This window comes from Nycticebus coucang, chromosome 19 (assembly GCF_027406575.1).
Source record: "Nycticebus coucang isolate mNycCou1 chromosome 19, mNycCou1.pri, whole genome shotgun sequence".
In the NCBI taxonomy this organism is placed as follows: domain Eukaryota; kingdom Metazoa; phylum Chordata; class Mammalia; order Primates; family Lorisidae; genus Nycticebus; species Nycticebus coucang.
The window spans coordinates 18,742,228-18,762,098 of NC_069798.1; the positions used below are offsets into that span (position 1 = coordinate 18,742,228).

Here is a 19,871-nt window from a genome sequence, read left to right on the forward strand (position 1 = left end):
TTTAAGAACTATGATCATGGTATCATCATTCACATATGAGACCATCCCTCTTTCTCAAGGGAAGCATGACTAAGGAATCCAGAGAAGTCTAGCTGATGTTCTGCTACATAAAATTGTGGCACGAGTAATGAATGCAAATTTAGCTCTCTTGCCAGAAGGACAAATGAGCCCATTTACCACGTTCTCTTCATTTGACTATATCCTTCCTACAACTGTGGCTGTGACTGTGTAAAGGAAGACATGGAAGGAGGAGGGATTTACAAGGTGGCATCTTTTGCTAGGGACAAAAAGTATGAAGACTTTGGCTTTTACTCTGGGTGAACTAAGGAGCCTTTGGAGGAAAAGCAACATGATCCCGTTTAGACGTGACACGGATAGTCATGGAGAAGACTGGGCTGAAGATATACATGTAGGGTGTCAGGATGTTATTGAAGAAATTAGTGAATAAGTGCTGTGCTATGGGAGTAATGCATGGTGTCACCACCCTAAAGGTGGAGGGAGCAGTGTGGAATGTTTTCTAGAGGATGTATGTATATGTTATATATACATATGTATGTGCATACACATCCCTTTTAACCAATGTATTCCCAGTCTCTAGAAAGATCTATAGCCTATGATATCAATTGTTTCTCTCAAATATTTGCAAAATGAATAAAATAATGAATGGAATTAGGTCTTCAAGGTGATAGAAATTTTCTAGCAAATTGATCCACGAATCACTGTGGATGTGGAGGGTGCCACCTCCAGACATCACAGCCCTCCCTCCAGCTGAGGGGGGGTGCTTTTTTCTAGTGCAAGAGCATTGTGTGAGCCCTTCCATACCATCGGATCATCTGTTGGGGGGTTCAACTCTAAAACTATTTGTCTGCTGTCCAGAGGCTGCCAGAATGACCTCAAAGCCCTGTATTCTTCTTTACTCGGATTAGTGATTTGTAGTCCATAAATTTGTCACCAAAAAAATAAAATTTAACTGTAGATTTGGAAGATTATAGGGTTATTGGTAGACATCCATAGACAATACTTAGCACAGGCCTAAAATAAAACAACTGATATTTCCACTATCTTTCTTCTACTATTACCACTAGAAATAGTAATTGCTATTGTTGTTTTAGTAGTACTAATATTTATAGTACTTTATCCCAGGACCTAGTGAATTTCAGGGTTCCTCAGTAGCCCATTATTATCCAGACTGTAATTTGTGTTGTCTGTACATGTGCCATGGTGGATTCTCTTCTCTGCTTTACAAAAGAAAATGAAAACATAACCAGCCTTCCACTGTGCCCTCAGGACCCCCTGCTTTGTGGTCATCAAATACCCTTTTAATCTCCAGGGACTTCTGGAATGTTTACTTCCCAAAACTTTCTCTAAATGAAACTTGGCAGGCTCCCAAGACTTTGCTTCCTTTGTACTTTCTTAAGTAGATGAAACTTCACTTCCTGGAACCACTTGTTTCTCTGGCCAGAAAATAGAGAGTGATTTCCCTGAAGTGCATCGCTGTTGCTAGGACATCACCCAGCAAAATCTGCTTCTATGAGACAGATATGTCCTGCTAAGTCTCTTTCTCCCCTCCTCCTGTGTAGACTGCCTTTGCCACTGATCTCTCTATTTCAACACACTTTGTTTTTCAGTAGAGGAGTCTCCCACTTCACATAAGCCAATCACCAATGCCTGTACCATCCCCATCATCTCTCTGACACCCTCCTCTAATCTTCCAGCTCATTGTTACTTCCTGGTTTTCAGTTCTTTGACCACTTTTTACTGTGTCATCAGGTTAGCAGCCAGAGGGGCGGGTTCTCTTTCCTTAGCTCCCAGTTAGAAAGTCATCTCCACGGGGAGCTCTCCCGATCCACCCTAAGCTATGTTCTTTCCCACAGCATTTTGCTTATTTTCCTCATAGCACTAATCACAAGGTGAGGTGATTCTATTTATCTACTTCTCTGTTGTCTTTTTTTTTTACCCCATCCCACCTTTATCCCAATAGAATATAACTGTAGAGATCTCATCTTTTTTGTTCTTTATGGAACTTAGCACATTGCCCAGAACACAGAAGATGATCAAAATATAGTTCTTAAATAAGTAAATATCATTATGATTTAACAATTTAACCGTGGGCTTCAGAACAATTGCTTTATGACCTTATTGAAGAAAAATATTGTTAATTGAAAGTTCAAGGCTAACTTAGACCAACAATTGATCAATACTTGTTCAGGTGCTGAAAATCTGTGTTTAAAAAGATCTTTGGCAGCAGAGAAAATAAACAAAACAGGCCCATGCAAAGCCAATCATGCTATAAAGTAGGTGTGAACACTCAGAGTCTAATCTGCTTGCCAAATAAGATTGGTATTGAAGTCACTTGATGCCATCTCAGAATCCCCAGATGGTGGGCCACCACTGAGTTCCCACGTCTTATCACAGACACACCAAGTGAGGCTCCTAACTCTAATTCAACAGCAGCCCCACGTGTTCCATGGCAGTGGTAGCATTTGGGCCCACTCAACTGGAGTATATATACCCTGTTTCCCCGAAAATAAGACATCCTCTGAAAATAAGACCTACTTACAGGAAAGATAAGACGTCCCCTGAAAATAAGACCTAGCGTGTCTTTGGGAGCACACCTTAAAATAAGACACTGTCTTATTTTCGGGGAAACAGGATAACAAAGGAAAATAAAAAATCAGAGTTCCCCTCATCCTATCCAGCAGAAAAGACACCAAATCCAGTGGACTTGAATATTTTAGTAAGAAGAGAAAGAGCTTGGATATAGGGTAGGGATGTCATGTAAATCCACATAAAAACCAGACATACTGTATTACCTTTCCTGATTCTCCAGTCCTCTTGGTTGGGAGTCCATGTTCCCCAAGCAAATTTCTTTCTTTCCTTGGTTTGGGGTTTTTTGTTTGTTTGTTTGTTTGTTTTTGAGACAGTTTCACTCTGTCGCCCTGGGTAGAGTGCCATGGTGTGATCATAGCTCACAGCAACATCCAACTCTTGGGCTCAAGCGATACTCTTGCCTCAGCCTCCCAAGTAGCTGGAACTATAGGCACCTGCCATGGCACTTGGCTAGTTTTTCTATTTTTAGTAGGGGCAGGGTCTCGGTCTTGCTCAGGCTGGTCTGGAGCTCCTCAGCTTAGGTGATCCACTTTCCTTGGCCTCCCAGAGTCCTAGGATTACAGGCGTGAGCCATGGCACATGCCCAAGCAAATTTCTAATGAATGGTTTCGCTGGGGAAATGACTGCAGGAGGGATGGTGTGCCCCTCTCTGTGAATTAGACTTCATTCTGTCCCTAGTTTGTTGAAGGCTAGTCAGTTTCCTCTGCTCTGACCAAAAAAGATGTGGGAAAAGGATTAATTCTGTCCTGTAATGACAAAGTCCTCTTGTATGCTTGCCAGACCTTCTCCTAAAGCCCCTCATCTCATTGGTGCTCATCTCGTAAAATCCGTGATTAGGACATAGTGACATCCCCTGCCCACTCCATTTCCTTCTGATCACAGCAAAGACTTTCCATGACTAAGGGGATTGGATTAAAATCAAACCCCATGGTATTTCACAGTTGAGGCTTTTGTCAATGAATTCCCCTCACCACCATCACCATCCTGACACCACCACCACCACCAATAATAAAAAGAGTAAGAGCTTACATCTCCCTTTTCCTTGGGGCCCTTCATTCTGATTGTCTGTAAAGCAAACACACGTGAAGCCAGATGTATCATGGTCCCTCCAGGAGTGGCTCCTGCTCTGCTCTTTTCCATTCCTGAAATGATTTTATTGCTTTCCGATCACCCACTCATGAAACAGGAGAGCTGCTTTAACAGCCTAAAAGAAATTGACTATTTTACATCTCTTATGCCTCTTTCAGCTTTTTAAATGCATTACCTCTTAACTGGATATTCTTTATCCTCCTAATTAGTTTCCCTAAATTATTAGCAAATTATTCTTCCCCAAACATTTTGGGCTGGCTCCTCTCGGTACCAGCAAGTCCTCGTTCCTCAGCTGGCATTTGCAGCCTGCCACCCCTGGGCCTCTCTGCCTTTGGTTTCTGTGTTGCTCTTTTTTTTTTTTTTTTGTAGAGACAGAGTTTCACTTTATGGTCCTTGGTAGAGTGCCGTGCCCTCACACAGCTCACAGCAACCTCCAACTCCTGGGCTTAAGCGATTCTCTTGCCTCAGCCTCCCGAGTAGCTGGGACTACAGGCGCCTGCCACAACGCCCAGCTATTTTTTGGTTGCAGTTTGGCCGGGGCCGGGTTTGAACCCGTCACCCTTAGTATATGGGGCCGGTGCCCTACCGACTGAGCCACAGATGCCGCCCTCTGCATTGCTCTTGACACAGGCTCTGTCTTCCACCTGCTTCCACCCAGGGTTTGGCATCTCCCATTCATAAGTCTCTTCCTTTCTTGAGACTTTCAAAATCTTCTAGTGTGATATATAAAAATCCTACTTTCTCCAGGAAAACTACCCAGGACTCCAGAGAATGATTCCAGGCCCTTAGATGCAATTGTCCTGCTTAGTCCGAAAAGCAATTTTATGCCAGCTCACACTGACATATGTGTTATTTGTCATGTTTTTATAAAAACTCTTTTGAGGCTGGGTGCAGTGGCTCACACCTGTAATCCTAGCACTCTGGGAGGCCGAGGCTGGTGGATCGCTTGGGCTCAGGAGTTCAAGACTCTTTGTAGGAGACTCAAGGTAGAGGAGGAAAACTAAGAATTACCATACTCGTGGCAGGTGATATGACAGAGAAAGACTCTGATGTTAGGAGAGCATAGAAGAAAAATATTTAATTCTGGCTTGGAGGTGAGGTCTGGAAAAAATGTAAGACCTCACCTCCAGTGAGGTGATATTTTTCAGTGGAAAAATATCATTTCCACTTCCTGTGCCTGTGACTTATTTCCTTTCTTTTGAGCATCCTTTTTCATCTCATCAGCCTAGTTAAGAGGCTGGGGAATGGAACAAGCTGACTTCATCACTGAGCCAACCCAAAGAGGAGGTTCAGATATGCTTGTTTTACAGATAGAGAACCTGAAGCTCCAAGAATTTAAATAACTTGCCCACATTAACACAGCCATGGCTAAAGGGGCATCTCCAACCTCTGTCTTAGTCACGTGATGGCTTTTTTCAGCTGCATCAGGGATCAAGTGATCTGCTCCTTGTTTAATGCCCATTAAATGCACGAATGTCAGCAAAGCACCAAGCCTGTTACAAAAGAGTATGGTAGTTAAGGACCCGGACTTTTGATTCAGACAGAACTGGTTTTGTGTCCCTGTTCTGTTTTCTATCTGGGCAACCTTGGTTAACCTGTTTTTCTAAGCTTCAGTTTCCTTGTCTGTAACATGGAAAGAACAATAGCATCTACCCGGTAGGGTAGCTGGATTACAGGAAATGCATGTAGACATTGCGTAACACAAATCTGTTCTCTGTAAGTATTAGGCATTTTTATTGATTTAGTCAAGGTAGACTATTCTATTTAGATAGAATATTTATCTATTAAGGAACTTCTACGTGACAAGCATTTTCTAGGTTAGTATTAGTTTTCCACTTTTTAAAATACTGCTTACTCCTCTCTCTCTCACAGCCCTCAGCAAAGCTGTGAGTACATGGTCAATGTCCCACGATGACTAAGATGAGTGGGGGGAAGCGAAGGGTGAAGCAATTTGAAAGACGAAAATGGGAAAGAGAAGAGCTCAGCTGAAGTGGAGAAAAAGCTGAAGAAAGAAAGCACAAGAAAAGAAAGCCCAATCATGGGTAATCGGAAAGAATAATTCACAGTTGGGAAAAGAAAAGGGTAAAGAAAGAAACTCATGGATTTTAGTCTTCTCCAAGCTTCAAAATATTTAAACTGCTTAAACACAAAACAGTGGTTTCTACAACGAGGTTATTTGAGTTTCCCCACTAGGCTAATTTCTACAGTCAACTTGGATGCACAGATCGAAACTATCATTTTATTTACCAGTTCTTTCAGTTTTTGATTGAATTCCTTTCTATTTTATTTCACTTGCAGCCCAATAGGCTTAAAATATGAGGACTGAGGATGCAACACAGTGTGAACGTCGGGGGGAATTTCTATGGAGAAGAGTGCTATTCTCTGGTTTGATAAGACCATCAGAAGCTGCAAATAGACACAGCCTTAATATATATAAGCAGATAAGGCTTCTCCCCCAAGGGGTTCAATATACTTTTATAGATTTATCGTTCTATCGTCCTTCTAAGTTTTGTAGGAGAAATGAGCCTATTCTTTTGTTTTCGAATTTAGAGATAAATTAAGAGAGACTTATATAATAACTTTGGTTATTTGTAACCAAGGTCACTTTGTAAACACACAGAAAAGTCAGGAATACAGTCCAGTTCTCTAATTGTAACCCAGGAAAAGTTCATTTAGCAGACTACCTTGCTTTTTAAAGAAACTCACAACTTTAATGAGGAGCTGCAACTTGGTAAGTGAAATACATTCATGATGTCTAGTCCTCACTATTTTATTACCTAGGTTGTGTCTGTCTATGTTGAATGTGGGTGGCAGTGGTATTTGCCATGAAAAATTTAGAATAAGTGAGTGACCTTTAGGATTTCAATTATTTCATTCGAATTTTAGGTATCTAAAAGATTCGAGATTTGGCTCTGCAATCTCACCAGGTATTTAGTTTTCTAAAATTAGTATTGGCCAGCCTCTCCTCCACTTGCATTTAAGAGAAATTCCAAGAAAAAGATATGTATCTGAGAGAGTTACGCAGGGAAAACAGGAGCTGACCTTGACTCCAACACCTTGTTCCAGAGGGTGCAGTTGCCAGGCAGAGTTCTTGGTCTTGTTTTTAAGAGTGTGGTGGGAAGGAAGGAATCAGACTGGGCCTGGGGTCTCACTCATGTGCACCTGGGGGCCAACGAGGGCCAGAAGCATGGGTCATTCCTGGAGGAGACAATCAGAGTGCTCCCCTGGGCAGGAGACTGGACGCGCCACAGAAGAGGCCGTTGTGAGACCAGGAGCATGTGTCTGGGTGGATGAACAACGTGAAGAACAGTGATTTTTGCATTGCATCAACTAGGTCCCCTACCTAAATTGGGTGATTTTAGAACAATGTCATCCTTTGTGGTGCCCTAGAAGCAGACCCTGAGTCAGGGAGTGGAGCACAAGTCACTATTTTGAAGTTGATCCCAGGAAACAGTGGTAGGAGTCTAGGGAAGTAAGATAGGGAAGAGAAGACAGGGAACAGAGGGTGAATTTTCAAGTAAGTTAGCACAGTGGGCACAGGAGCTGAATTCAACTGAGGATCCCTCAGCGCCACTGCGGAGCACATGCCCTGGAGTTATTCTACCAAATCCTACCGGCTGAGTATGAAGGCGTCCAGGGGAGAGGCCTGCACGCAGGCAGGGTGGACTTACACAGAGTTGTAGGTGTGGGCAGGGGGCTGGAAGTCTGGCCAGAGTGCAAGGGACAGTAAGAGACAGAGGAACACAGAAGGCACAGCCAGCACCGTGGCAGAGTCCATTAGCACTCCTAAGCCTCTTTTCTCATCTTAAAACAAGAGAGTTCCATGAACTCTTCTTGGACATATTGAAATGGAAGTGATGGCCTTGGCTGGGGTCCAGGATCCCGAACACTCTGTCTCTCCATAGTAAAATATCTCAATTCTCTGTTTCCATAGTCACTCTCCCTTTGGAAGTGTCTATGGTTATGTGTTGTGTCTACATGCAAACGAGGCTGAGGGAAGGAACACCCTATAACTTGCTGGAACACTAGCAGTCCCACGAAGCAGAGATTTGCTCAGTGAGGGCAGCCCTACGACTTGGCACCAGCTTTGACAGGAGGCCTCTCTGGACCCTTTTACCAAGAGCCATTCAAAAATCTCAGCCAGCTGATTCTCTTTAATTAAGAATTAATTAAATAAGGTGCCTGATATAGTGCCTGACACAGAGTGTCGAAAATGGTAATGTACCCTGTCTCTGTGCCTTTTTTTCTCTGATTTTTCTCTCAATATCAGCCATCCCACCTATAACGCTGCCTTACTAACTTAAGATTGACCCTGGCAATAGGCCCTGTGCACATAAGCAGGGATGTGGTGGACATGAATTCCGTTAGGTGTGGGCACTGGATCTGAGCAGCTGGCAACCAGAGGGCCTGGAGGAAGAGACACTGCCCAGGGTGGTGGGAAGGAAGAGGTTGAATCAGTTAACCCACCTCTCCTGTGGGCTCTAGACTGGAAAATATGAAGACACTGAGCCAGTTATTGGCTAGAAAGGAGAGAGAGGAGCCAAAGAGAAACAGAATAGAGCTCAAGTCCAAGAGAACACCTGAGCTGAGACAGGGTGGGGCAGGAGGCTATCGCGTGAGTGAGCGCCCAGTCCCAGGAAGCAGCGTGCACCCACTGCCTCCTAGACCCAAGCCACTTGAGCCCTGGGACCAGCAAGGCCAAGAGTGAGCCTGTAGCGACTACAGCAGGAACGCATCCCATCTGTCTCATGGGGTTGGGTATCTGCTAGTTCCAGATCAGATTTGCCTGTGTCAGCACCCCTCTGTGACATTCCTCTGACTTATGTCACTTGGATATTTGACAACTCAGCTTCACTTAAGGCAGCTCTCCAAAGCCCGGCCCAGCCCTCAGTGAAAGCAGGCAGCTCATACCTCTGTGCTACCCGTGGGTCTCCTGGGCCCTGAGTTGGGAAGGACAGGGTTGCCCGTGGCACCAGATTATGCTGAGGGATCCCAAGGCCATGCTGAGTGGGGTTTCTTTTTGGGATTTTATCCTGACAAAGAATGCGAAGGCAGAACGCACACAGACGGAACATGGCTGGCAGCAAAGCAGGACGGAGAGGAGAGCGGGAGGCGAGGGGGCCGGCACGTGAGGGGGTCAGAGTGAGTAGACTGCAAAGAAGACAAAATGAGGCCCAAATTGGTATCGCGAGGCCTTGTGTATCCAGACATCCACATACATTTTCATCAGTTTTATTTGTAGAATATTCTCTCATTAATTCTAAGTTTTGAAGCTTTTGGGGGGTCCAAAATGGGCTGAGTCCCTTGAAGACAACTGTACTTGATGTCAAGATGTCAATGAAGTGGATACTAGAAGCAGCCACGGTCACGCCTCAACTTCTGTTCTCTTTCTTTGCAAAGGCAAGGACACGCATGAGCTGCACTGATCCTGATCCCTTGGCCTGAGGATGAGAATCTTCAGGGTCTATACTTCATTTCCCAGAGCTGGTGTGGAATGAGCTCCTTCTGGCTCTGGGAGGATCACAGGGGTGCCTGCCACCTGCAGCCCAGCCTCAGTAAGTGCCCAGTGCAGCCAGTGGAGGGGGGAGAGCAGGGGACACACCAACCCTTTCTGTTGCTTGCTGTGGGCAGAGCCCAAGTCCCAGGAATCAGCATATTCTCAAGTGGGGGCTGTTTCTCCCCCATCCATTACCTACTGGTCCAAAGCCATTGGAGCCCTGGAAACATCGCTGCCAACCACGAGAGCAGCAGTGACACAGGGGGCTGGCAGTGATGTCTCACTGCAATCTCTTTTACTTTAAGAGAAATAGAGATGGACAGGAGTCTATCTAGTATTTTCTAGAGACACAGACACCACAAAGCCAGCAAGTATAATTCTCTACATATCCTCCAGACACTGTATCATCACCCCCTTTCTTCACTACAATCTGATTCTGTAATCTGCTTTTGGAAAAAACAAACACGTCTGGGTGCAATCTTGCTCAGAAATAATGTCACAGCTTGTTACTCCCCATACAAAGTAAAAGGCATTGTCTACAAAAGGGAGAAGGAGTTCTCAGGTTCCATTCAGGGACTTTTCATATGGCTTCCCACCACCTTAGGCCATCAGTATCTCTCCTGTAGCCAACATGGGCAGCAACAAGGAAGTGTGTGGCTTTGAGCGTCATTCATCTGTAAAGAGCAAAGGACGGGCATACCCTTCTGGATCAGTTTGCAGACCAGTGGGAAGACCCTCTTGCCTCTGCTACTAGGAGAGGGGGGTATTTCTATCAGTTGGCAAGGAAAATCCATTTGTCTGTCTTGACTCTTACAGGGCTCCCTCGCCCTTAGGAGAGCTCCTGAAGGCCATGGGGAGAGGACCAGTGTGTGATTCCGGGTGAGTGCCGACTGCGTGCTGCAGGGTGCTAGCTGCTGCGCAAATGTGATTGAATTTAATCCTCACTCCCACTCTGACAGGTGGCTACAGTCATATCTCCATTAAACTTGCTCAGCGTCTTACAACTGCTAATTGCTTGAGCTGGGATTAAACCCCAGACTTGTTCAGCTCCGAAACTGTACATTTCTTACTACACAACACACATTTTCCTCTGGGTGTTCTCACATCTGTAACTACAAGGGTGTTTCCTTGCTCTTAGAGCCAAGTGAATACAACCCTTTGCTCCGAGCTTCCTTGGGCTGTGTGAATGTGCCTGAGTCAACTCTAGTTAGAGTGGATGGTGGAGGTTGCCCAGCCTTGGCTTGCTTCTTTTCTCCAATTTGAACCATCTATGTTTGAACCAAGAACTGATGCTCTAGTGAACAATCTCAAATGCTTAGCGTGGCCAAAGTATTGGGCTTTTACTTCTCAAAAACCACGTGACCCAGCCCTGCCTGGACTCTGGGTCTCTCCTCATGCAGCATAAACCACGCAGAGGCGGTGGCCACCTGCTCAGCTTTAATGGCATTCTCGGAACCGAGGTCCTCATCTCCAGGGCATCTTTATCTCCTTTTCTGTCTTTACACTACATGTATCCAGACGTGGTGGTTATGGAGTGATGCAGTTCATTCTTGTTGGCCTTTTAAAGAAAATTTATTTTAAATCTTGGCATTTTGGCAGCTGAAAATCCAGAACATACAATAACATGTGGGAACTTGCCAGCTGTTTGCCTGGGCGAGGGATGTAAGGAGGCCAGGTCATTAAACTCCCAGGGGCCGAGAACTCCCTGGTCCTCACGGCTTTTTATCCCTGAGACCCAGCTCCATGTTGCTGTCTCCATGGTGACTCATACATTGAGGCATGCCTATCTAATGAGGTTATGAAAAATAAATATGTACTATCTGACATGCAGCCTGTACCCATTCACTGTGGCTTTTAACCACAACTTCTATACTTCTGCAAGAGTATCACCTTTCTGCAGCCATCCTGGGAACCTCATACTAATCCTTATTTTGAAAGTTGTGCATTTCTTTCTTATATTCAAACACCAAACTCATTTCCCCCTTAACTATTTGTTCTCACCGTCAGTATTTTGCTCAGATATTTTTGTATTCATGCCTGAACTACTGTCATATCTATTGAGTAGATATGACAATAGTTTAAGCAATGCATTCATCAAAAAGTATTTATTGAGCACCTAATATGTGCACTGATTTTCTGGACTTGGGGCTAGAATGGTGCTCAACTCTGATGAGACGCCTGTTTTCATGGTATCTATCTTCATGTAGGTGAAGTTAGATAATAAACAAGTAAACAAATGGATGACAAAAATGCAGATGGTGCTAGATGTGATGCAAACTCTGAAACAGAGAGATGTGATAGACCATCCGTGTCAGAGGGAGCGTGGGGGAAGCCACAGTCCACAGAGGTCCAGGAAGGTCTGTGTGTGCAGGAGCTACTAGAGCTGCGATCTGAACAATCACCAGGAACCCACGGTCTAGAAGAACAGTGTCTCAGGCCTGTGCAGTGGACACAAAGGGCCTCACCTGGGAATGAGCCTGGCCAGTGGAAGGACAAAGGGAAGGCCAGCGTGTTTGTCCCATGAGTGAGAACAGCTCAATGACATAAGATGACGTGAAAGAGGAGGGCAGGAACACATCCTATCGGAATACCAGGTCACGGGAAGGCCTTTGGAATTCATCAGAGGTGTACACGGAATGATTTACATTTTATAAAGCTCAGTCTGCCGGCCAAGTAGAAAATGGACTTGGGGCTGGTTAAGAGTGGAAGCAGGAGGGAATCAGAGTAGCTTGGAGAGAGACCGGTGGCTGGTACCACTGGAGAAAGAGAAAAAAGGAAAACACAGGAGATAGTTTTGAGAAAAATGCCAATTTTTCTGAGGTCATTTCCAAACTCTAACATTTTCAGGGTCACCACATTATATTTCTTGCCGAATCATATGTGAATAACTTGGCTTCTCAAAGCCCTCCACGATCCTTCCCTGACGACTGTTGTTTTCATTGACTGTTGATGTCTCCAAACCCCCAGATTATTTATACAGTCTAGTTAATAGGGAGGCGAGTAAGGACATGCCCTCCGCTATTCTGTGCAGTGTTTCAGGTTTGTTAGTCTTTAATTTCAAAACAGAAGGGCCCTAGGACAGGCCCTGAGATGGCACTTTCTCCCACATCCTGCATAGCACTGAGCACAGCTCTATAGACAGGGCGTGTGTTAAAATTGCTTATTGATTGATTACAAGCATACATCACTGGCATTTGTTTCTTCAATATTTCTGTTGTATGAAGGAGGGTGATTATCTGTCAATATTCATTGCATCATTGAACCAATATGCAATGCATTAATCATCTCTGAGATAACCAGATGAGGCTTTATTGTAATCTCTTTCTATTTTGCTGAGATAATTTCACTTGCTTTGGAGTTTATGAGGCCATAAGTGGCTCCCATCTGTTGATGAACATATTTCTAAGAGTCATTTAGTCTCAAGTATGGAATACTTGAGGGGAAGTTAAATTGTAACTTTTATATTAAGTGTCATCTTAGTAACAGAACCAAAATTGGAAGCATGTGTTCAATTTTGGTCTTTCATTTTCAAAGCTTGAGGTCAGGCAAAGAATTAATTTCATTTGTTTACAAAGTAGATTATGCCTAATAAAATCTATTTTATTTGTGGTCACATTTTAATCAATCCATTGCTTTTGAAAATGAGAGAGACCTGATTGGCTAATCATTCAACATAGTAAATTACATTATTCCACATCCACAGAACATTGGCCTAATTTAATTATCCAGTCATAGTATGATGAAAATATTTCCTTGTAATACACTTTGAGCCAGGCACACACCAGTGTTGAAACAGTGAAGAATCTTGTTTATTCCAACCTTGATGGATGATCGACCACAGAATCTAACAACAATTCTGTGGATAATAACATTTTCCACATTAAGAATAATAAAGACAAGGTAGTTTTCACTGGATCCTTACTCATGCTCCGAATTTTCACTATTTGTATTTCTTTGCCATCCCCCAAATTTGTATTCTGCTAAGTGCTACTTTATAAAATAAAGCTTAAATAAAATTGGTTTCAATTTGCACACAACAAAAGGGATAGCTGTGATTGCTTTCTCTGTCTGGGAGAGATGGAAAACTCCCCAGGGTGACTTCTTTTGCTCGAGGATCTGATGGGCACCAGGGAACACCAGCTCAATAAAATGCAGACACACAATCAGAGGCTGCACACAGTACCAGGGAAGTCCACCGAGGGATCCTCAGGTAGCCAGGGAATCTGCCTTTGGGAATCTAGATCATATATAAAAAATGAATTCTGCAGAACTGGCTTGGTATTAAAAATCACTATTTTTTTTTTCTTTCTTTTGACATAGGATCTTGTGTTGTCACCTGGGCTGGAACTCAGAGGCATCATCGTAGCTCACTGCAACCTCAAACTCCTGAGCACAGGTGATCCTCCTGCTCAGCCCCTGAATAGCTAGGACTACAGGCACCTGCCCAACCAATTTTTTTTCTATTTTTTTTATAGACACAGGGGTCTCACTCTTCCTCAGGTGGGTCTTGACCTCCTGGCCTCAAGCAATATTCCTGCCTTAGCCTCCCAAAGTGCTAGGATTACAGGTATGAGCCACTGTACATAATCTATAATCACTATTTCTTATAACTTTCTATAAGTAGACATTATTCAAAATGATGACTACTCAAGTGCCTCTTTCATACAATTCCAGAAGAATCAAGTTTCACTTGAGTCCTTCATTTCATTCTTTATCATGAGAAAAGAATAACACAGGTAAAATGGTTTAAAGGCAGACCCCCCCAAGACTGCATTTAAGAATGTATACTCAAACATAATGACAAATTGGCTCTGTGGTCCAGGCAGGGGTGTCCAACCTTTTGGCTTCTCTGTGCCATATTGGAAGAAGAAGAGTTGTTTTGTATCATATATTAAATACACAAACATTAATGAAAGCTGATGAGCAAAAATAAAAGGTTCATGCATAGTTTTCAACCTATCTGACATGACAGATGAGCAAAAAAGTCCTTGCAGAGTTTGCATGTGGCCTGTGACTTGCAGGTTGGATGCCTCCGTGAGGTGCCATTTGAGTTACTGAATGCTAAACGTTTTCTACTAACTATGCTCTTTGCTGTGGAGCTTGGCTACTGATTTTTGTTTCTATGTGTTGAGAGAGAAATCCCAAATAAATATGTGGAATTTTGCTAAACATTTTACTAACAAAACATGCAAAGCTGCATGCAACATTTCAGTATTCAGTTAATCTTCTGGAACAGACGCTAGTAAAGACAGAAGGACTTAACTAGAGGAACTCCAAAGAGGGGAGGGAAAGATGAGAATCAGATTGACTAGAATATTATTCGTGGACTGGATTTCATGGCCTAGTGGGTGAAAGCATCTTAGGTGGCCTGATTTACTTACATTTCTTCTTTTTAACAAATGCTACATTTTCAGGATAGAGTCTCAGATCTCCTTATTTTCTCACATGAGAACATAGACAATGACACTGTTACGACAAACAATGAAGAACTTATAAGAAAGCGTTTAGAAGTAAGGTGCTTTACTGGAAAATGAAAGACTATGAGAACATTTCATAGTGAGTGAGAATAAAGGTTTCCACTTCAATTCTCATTTGAGGCCCGTGATGTGTCTGTCTGGGCTCTGCGGAGAAAGATTGCCACTGGGCAACAGATTAGCCCAATGCATACTTTGCCCCCCCTGTCTAGTTCTTAATCTCTTTTCAGGTGACAGGATAGTTTTCTCTTAGACCAGATTCATTTGATTTTTCACTTATTTAATTAAAAAAGTAATTTACTGCTCAACAGGGACCCTAGAATAAGTGTACGCTCATCATGATTATGAAAGCACTTTGAGAAAACACAGACCATGTCACAATATCTGCATTTCAGGGTCTCATAACGGACTGATTCAATACCAAGATTAGGTCGTAAGTGGGGTCATTTAATATAGAACAACTTTCAGAGGAGGTAGGAATATGACCTAATGGTAAAGAGAAAGGGACTCAGAATGAAATGCACTTTGTCTGGGCATGGTGGCTTTTGCCTGTAATCTTAGCACTTTGGGAGGCCAGGAGTGGGAGAATGAGATGTACCTGGACTCAGACTTAAGCCCCACCTCCCACTAACCAGCTGTGTGACTGCAAATAAAGGTGTTTATAGCAGCACAGACTAGTGGCTGCCGCTCCTGCTGCAGGGCTGGGTGGCCTGATTCAGTCCTGGGCTGGCCACTGACCACCTGCACATGTGATCTAGGATGAGCTACCGACCTCACTAAGCTTGAATCCTTGGATCAGGATATACTTCACTGGGTAACTGTGGTTAGGACTAAATGAGATAATTTTACATAAAATTAAGCATAGTGCCTATGCACAAAACTCATTGAACATTGAATCCCAAATGAATATTTGGAATTTTGCTAACCATTTTGCTAATAAAATGTGCTAAGCTGAAGCATTTCCGTTCTCCAGGTCATCTTCTGGCACGGATGGGAGCTGCAGAACAACAATGCTAACCACGGTCATCATTAATTTAGTGCTAACCGTAGAAAGACCTGGAGAATGACCACACCTAATTTCCAGCCTGAGCTTCTACCTGTATGCAACGGACACAAAAATCCTCAGAGGGTTGTTGTGACAAACAAATGGCACCTGGAGCACCAAGTGACAACCACCATTATGGGTTACAATTATTACTGAGAAGCATTCTGAGCGCTTGACTGAGAACTATCTGCATATTCAATTGCAAATAGCTCTCATGTGTTCATTCCAATCATAATTTTCTTATTTTGGCCACACTTTTAAAACACTTGAGGGCCATTTTTTCATCTTCCCTTTGTTTTGTCAATCTCTGTACCTTTCCACAGTTACCTTTCCACAATATTTTAACTTTCTTGGCTTCTCATCAAAGAGGCGAGGCCCAGCCCTTTGACATTTACACTTGAGTGTTTTCTAGGTATGAAGCCATCTGACCTTCACGGAAGACCATCTTTTATAAATTCTTCTTTGCTAACCACCACCATTAGTGCCACCACTTCTCAGCCTTTCAGTCTTGCTTTCAAGCATTTTTAAAAAAGCCTTATAAGTGGGATAGCCTTCTAAAAGCAGAACTTTCAATTCTGAAGGGGATCTTGAAAGAGAATTAGGGGGAGATGGGATTTTACTAGCTCCATTAGTGCTTGCAAAGAGAAACTATCTTTAAGTCGAAATTGTCTCCTTGAGTGCCTGGCCGTTTGGTAAGCATAGGGCAAGGGAAGGCAATCCCACTTCGAAAGTTCTAAAGGTGAAGCTACACTGAAAAGGCATCAGTGAATGGTTCCATCATACTTATATTTGAGAAAAAAACATCAGGGACCCAAGTCTTGATGCAAGCAAACTGTTTAAGTTCTGCAGGCCACATGGAGGTGGACATCTAGGTACAAACAAAGACGTGGTTCTACCTGGCCTTTAATTCTTTCATTCCTATGACTGTGTGATAATTATTCATAAAGACCATGTGCTTGTCCTTCTGTTTTAGGTTTAAAACCTGGTAGGGCAAAGGACAACACCTGGTTTGTGCCTTTTAGAACCAGTGACACAAAAGGTTTGAGGGCTCCAGTGTATAGAGAGTATACCACCCAAATTTAGCAGTCTCCTGGCCAGTGGACTTATTTAGTGAGTTGAAGAGTTTATTTCCAGCCAGCAATTGGTTGGGTCCTTAGGATTTATAAGGCCCAAGAGTAGACACAGAAATGAACCAAAGACAATCCTTTCCCTTTAGGATGATACATCTAGTCACTCAAATCATATTGGGATATAAATAATTAGAATTGAGAGTAGAAAGTGCAAAGGTCTATAGCAAAGGGGCAGATAAACTGGGATCATAGAAAAGAGAGCTTATTCTTAGCTATGTGCGGAGGGAAGGATTTATGGAAAAGGTGGTATTTGAGGTAGGTGTTACATGAGTACATTATGTACATGCAGAGAGGGGGTTAGTATGTTGCTGAAGTAGTTTTATAAAGGACATATGGTTTTACAAAAGGAGTAGTTTGGGAAATAAATCTGGGAAGGTGGGGGGTGTCTTGCCAAAGAAGTTTGAGATCCCAGGGCCCTAACTCAAAGGTTAGAAATTTATCATACAGCTTTTCATTAGGAACATGTTGAGTTTGTAAAATTGCAAATGTCTGAGCAGGATTGTCCCCAACATGTGTGGGGTACAGGTGGGATTGTATGAGGGAAGGCCACATACTTTATGTCTGAATATTTCCAAGTTTTAGAGGAAGCCATACCCAAGATCGGGTCATTGATACCACCCATGAGACTGCGCTGGGATTAAGAGGCTAAAGGAGCCCTGGTTTCCTTGAAGGCCACCCTGCCACTAGAGCTTCAGCAATCACAAGGATTTTCAGGGAAAGGGCAGGAGGGAAGCTGGACTCAGGGTGGAACTCCTGGGCAGCAGCTGCGTGTGCCTCCATCAAGGACAGGGAAGGACTCAGCCCAAGGTCTCTGGGTTACTGGGAAGAAAAAGTTCTCCTACCTCACACTTCCCTTTTCTGATTCCAGATTAACAGGAGTTCTAAGCACCACCTAAAATGATACCTACCCACTGCACCAAGCAGAGGACAGGATGGCAGCACAGTTGCCTGGGGAACGCTGCCTATGCCTCCTCCCACTTCAGGGGCTGCGGCGCAGGGACCTAGAACTAAAGCAGCCTCTTTCTCTGGCTTTGCAGGGCCCAGGCAGCCTGACCTCTCTCAGTCAGAATTTCATTCTCTTATTGTCATCACTTGCCAAGATGACAAAATTCAGCCACTATGTCCCTGTCCTATATGTTGTGTGTGCTCGATTTGTTATCAAACTTTAAGACAGGAGGCTGAGATTGGAAAGAAAAAAAAATGTCTTTGTCTGTGTTTGTGATGTTTGGAGCCTTTTAAAGCCCATGACGTCTCTTGTGTGGTGTGTGGGTTGTGCTGTGTCTGAATCCACGTCTAGAACTACTGACCCAGAATTTCTTGGGGTTAGAGTTGGAGGTGGGGGGTCTCAGGATCTTTGTTAACAAGTTTCCGGGGTGATTGTGATGTAAGCAGAGTTAATGTTGCTGACAACAGGGGAGAATGGAAGAAGAACATAAATGTAGAGGCTTGACAAGCCACCAAGCAAGTGAGGCGAGGCCTGGACTGCGGCAGAGGTGGTGGGTGGCGGCAAGGAGCTGGCCTGGAGAGGTCTAAGGAGCTTGCATCAGAAGCGCTGGTGCTCAGAGGGAGAGGTGGAGTCCAGGATGACGCTGAGGTTTCCCACTTGTCACGAGTGGAATTGTGTCCACTAACAGGCATATTGAGGTCTTTACTCCTAGTACCAAAGAACGTTGACCTCATTTGATAATGGGGTCTTTGAAAATGTAATCAAATTAAGAGGAGGTCATTGGGGGCAGATCCTAACCCAGTAAGGTTAGAGTCCTCAAAAGAAGACAAGGAACACGGAGAGGACAGCCATGGAATGACAGGGGCAGAGATGGGAGTGATGCAGATGTCAGCCAAGAAATGCCAAAGATTGCTGGCAACTACCATAGCAGAGAGGGGAGCGAGAAGGGCTCTCCCCTGCAGGTTTCAGGGGAGCCTGGCCCTGCTGACACCTTGATTATGAATGTCCAGTCTCTAGAGCTGTGAGATGATACATTAGTACATTTCAATTGTTTTAAGCCACTCAGATTGTGGTACATTATTATCACAGCTCTGGGAAACCAAGGCCCAGTCAGGTCACTCTGCTGGACTGGGCAACCAGGGAAGGCCAGCCTTTCGGATGGCAGCACCTGTCTGTGACTGTTCCCTATAATAGGGACATCCTCTCTGTGAGAAATGCAGCCCCATGTTCAGTGTCCCTCTTTGTTGCTTAACTGTGCACACACAGGTATTAGTTCACTCCAGGTTTTAATTATCTACTATATCAAAAGGCATAAACAGAAGGTATTAATTTACTATGGGTTTCAGTTGTCTACTATGTAATCAAGCAGTTTCTAAAAGGTACATTAAAAGGTTTTACATATTTTAAGTTGGCTTTGAAAGGTATTTTTAGTAAGACTTTACAGTATTATCTTGACGCTACCATGGTGAAAATCATTCAGAAAACCTGTAGGACATTTCATCTCTCCCAGTAATATTTTTCAGATAGAAAATTATTGCAGTGTTGAACTGCCAAAGAGACAGCTGAAAAAAATAAATGGGTCATGCCTTCATCCCATTCTGGGACGTACACAGTCAAGCAGTTCACTGCTCATTTTTGTCCTCTTGTGCATAAACAAGCTGTGTTTACAAGTTACTTTTTAAAAGCATACTAATTTCCCCAGTGAATTACACAGGAAAGAATCCAGCGTCTGCTCCCAGAGGACTCAGATGCTTGTTTGTTCTCAGAGCTCAGGTGTGCTCAGATAGCTGCGGGCTAAACACGCAGGCTGGACACTGGCCAATGGGCGAGAGCTCTGCCTTCACTCCAGCCCTGACTGCTCACACGGGCGCATGACTCAGAGCCTGCCTCGTGGAAGTAAAAAGGGACCTGATTTTCAATTTCAATTTAATTACACAATATGCAGTGCCCCGTGGGAAGAATTGGGAGGCAAGGTTCATGCTTAGCCGTGATCCATTTTGCATTCCTTTCTGATCAAAAACACTGTATTGATTATCCAAAGTGGGTTTTCAAAAATGTTTTTCCAGAGCCAAATTCTTCT

General features: G+C 43.7%; 1 protein-coding gene and 1 long non-coding RNA gene across 2 annotated transcripts in view; one reads left to right on the forward strand and one right to left on the reverse strand.

Moving 5' to 3' along the window:
- The window catches only part of CHST9 (carbohydrate sulfotransferase 9), a 294,548-nt gene that overhangs the window by 2,268 nt on the left and 272,409 nt on the right, over positions 1–19,871 (reverse strand). The window lies entirely within an intron of this gene.
- LOC128571909 (uncharacterized) lies at positions 9,104–18,026 on the forward strand. Its single transcript, XR_008375998.1, has 3 exons — positions 9,104–9,254; positions 10,013–10,075; positions 15,644–18,026. It is a non-coding gene; the product is annotated as an uncharacterized LOC128571909 (long non-coding RNA).